General features: G+C 33.9%; 1 protein-coding gene across 1 annotated transcript in view; it reads right to left on the reverse strand.

Annotated features, from left to right (window-relative positions):
* LOC116691185 (B-cell receptor CD22) overlaps positions 1-1,447 on the reverse strand; it is a 10,271-nt gene extending 8,824 nt beyond the window's left edge. Inside the window, exon 1 of the mRNA XM_032518575.1 lies at positions 1,385-1,447. The gene's annotated coding sequence lies outside the window, so the exon portion shown is untranslated. The remainder of the gene's footprint in view (positions 1-1,384) is intronic.
* Between the last annotated feature and the right edge of the window lie 1,624 nt (positions 1,448-3,071).

The following is a 3,071-nucleotide window of genomic DNA, read 5'->3' on the forward strand; positions in this document are numbered from 1 at the left end:
CATTCAATAACTTCTTCTGTGTTTTTTGCCTCTCATGCTTAACAATATACATTTGTGTTAATAACAATTAAAACTGTGGATAAATTTCAGAAGTGTGACATCGGCGCTGTCGCCGCTCTGTCTCTGTTACTGGGGAGCCTGTGTAAGTTAATGGGGGTGGGGCTAAGCAGAGAGTAAGAGGTGAGAGCCAAACACAGGCACGGCTTTACAGAAGAAATGGGTCATGTAACATTAAAGCATATCGATATAAACAACATTGCTTTGTTTGTGGAGAGGCAGCGGATGCGACCCAGAGGAAAAATATTACTAGGGCCCTGTGAGCTAACAGACACTAACTAGCACCGACTAGCACTGCTCACTGCTGTTGTCTGAAAAACAACACAGACGGGACAAAATGTTGTGGTTACTAGTAAACTGGTAAACCTTGAGACCGACGTATAACCGACTGCTATCTGTTGAGTTTTCCTTACGTTATTCTGTCCTCTGTTACGGTCTACATCTAGAAACTAAGCTGCGCGGTGCAGGGAACAACTCTGACTGGCTCATGATAGACAGTGGTTTACTGAGCGGTAGATTGGCTTTGCAAAAAAAACTCAGTGTTCTATGAAATTACGCGTTTAAAAAAAAAAATCCCTTGATTACGCAAATTTGATCATGGGAAGCCAAAATTGTGATCGGGATTAAAATTCAATCAATTGTGCCGCCCTAGTAGCAAATGAAGAAATGTTTAGCAACCGTATGTTTCTTGTTTGTTTCAAAGAGTGTTTTCACATACAGTCCTCATTACACAAACCAAACCGTCCTCTTAAAGTGTAAAAAACGCCCTAAGCGTCAACTGAATGTCAAATAAATTAATCATAATTAATATCCTTTAAAACCTTAAGTGACAAATTCTATTAATTTTAAATACATTTCTTTCAAATTCACCAGTTATGAAATTATAAATGTTGATGATAGAGATTTTCAACAAAAGGGTAATCTTGGTCCAGTGTTTCTAAATTATTGTTTATGTTTTTTTGTATATTTTTTGTTTGTGTTTAGTTTGTCATTGACACAACAAACAAGACCAAGAAGATGACATTATGATGAAATGGAAAAATAGGAAGTTAAATGCAAAAGGCAAAAGTAACAAACATACAGTCTTTTATTTATGTATTTATTTATTTATTTTCTATATAATAACAACTAAATATATATATTACTAATATAACTAATTATATAATATACATATCTATATATATATCTCTACATATATATAAGAATATTGTTTAAAATTGTGAATGGATCTAAAGTCAAATGACTGTTCTGTTTTAGAATTTAGTATAATATTTCAAATCAGTTTTGATGATTGCATATATGCCAAATTTAAGTTATAATAACTTACATTTTCTTCAGGTCTTTGGAGTAGTGAGATGAAAGATGTGTAGAGAAGTGAGAGAAAGTTCCTTAAAAGTTGTGCTGCTTTTTCAAACAGCCTGCAAGACTTGAAAATGGAGAAGTCACTAAAGTGCACATGCGTGTGTAAATTAAACTTGTACTTTTTTTTTAAATCAGAAATGGTTTTAGACAATTTTTTTTGTTTGTTTGTGTGGAAATAGCACATTTCTCTTCAATCAAATTCAAATCAGCACTTCAGTCTCGTAATTACATGCAAGTCTGAATTTAAGCATGTAAGTCCATGACAACTTTAGTTATGCAAAGTAAAATACAACCCAGGACTGTTAATTATTGTAATTGTCACATATGGGGCAGACACAGTAATATGCTCACACACAATATATAATTCCATCCAATTCAAAAGCTCTATGTATAAACCTCAGAAGAGTTAGAATTTTAATGAATATCAGAGAAGAGTTTGCGCGTTTCAAAGATGTGTAGAGACTTTTGAATTTACAAACAGTTGAAAAATGAGGAAGTTACTAAAAAGACCATATGCGTGTGAAAATAAAATGTGTTTTTTATCCGACAGTCCTACATCTGACCTGATCATAGCTTCTACTTTATTGATAACAACTTCTTCTGTGATCCAAATATTCAGTCTTTGACCTTAACCACCATAATGTGGTTGACATGGGAATGAGAGTGGGGTCAAAGTGAGATGAAATGATTGTAATAAAGTTACTAGGAATGTCTGCAAATGATTCAGGCACTACAACAAACCTTTATTAGCCTTTATTGTAAGTGATTTACACAGTTACTATTAAAAAAAGGTTTCAGATAGTCGACATCTGTCCGGATCCTAGCTATTATTTTCTATAAAAATGATAATAATGAAATCCCACCATTTTAACTGGAATATTGCTGTTTAAAATCTTCAGATGTGGAAATTGCAGGAAATTGCAAGAGGCAATTTTCTCACGTAGAGCACACAAATGCGTGTCATTTATTTTTTACAGGTAAAAACACACAGCAAGAAAAGGCGCAGTCCAACAACAAAACCCCGTAGGGTCCAACGTCATCACGCATTCAGAACATTTAAAGAGACCGTGATCCCTGAACAGTCATAATTAGGTGAAGTGACTAAGGGCAGTAAATTACATGTGTAACATTTATCACTTCATGAAGAAGCACACTTATGTATGTTGTATGAATTATGTATGTCGCATTCACTACAGAATGAGCAATACATCTGGCTTGAGAAGGTGATGACATGTAAATTCTCATCAACTGTCTTGTGATAATTTACAGAATCATGAAAACCTAAAAATAGCAATGTTGTCAATTAATCTTTTGTTCACTTTTAGGATCAATCAATCAATCAGTCAATCAGTCAATCAATCCATTTAGTCTGGAAATTTTGTAACATTGTGAAAGTCTCATCACTGTTTGCCAGAGGCTGAGATGACGTCTTCAATAAGCTGCTGTCTGACCAACAGTCCGAAACTCAAAGACCTTCATAATGACATCTATAATAGTATAAAAGAGGGGAAAAGCTGCATATTCTCATATTTTGAGTACATGATTCTACAACTCTTTATACTTGATTGCTTAAAACTTTCTGATAATTATTTTTCTGTTCTTCTACTTACGGATTAATCGAGTAATTGTTTCAGGCCTAATTCAGACTAAGT

The sequence above is a fragment of the Etheostoma spectabile genome, chromosome 6 (genome assembly GCF_008692095.1).
Source record: "Etheostoma spectabile isolate EspeVRDwgs_2016 chromosome 6, UIUC_Espe_1.0, whole genome shotgun sequence".
Lineage (NCBI taxonomy): Eukaryota > Metazoa > Chordata > Actinopteri > Perciformes > Percidae > Etheostoma > Etheostoma spectabile.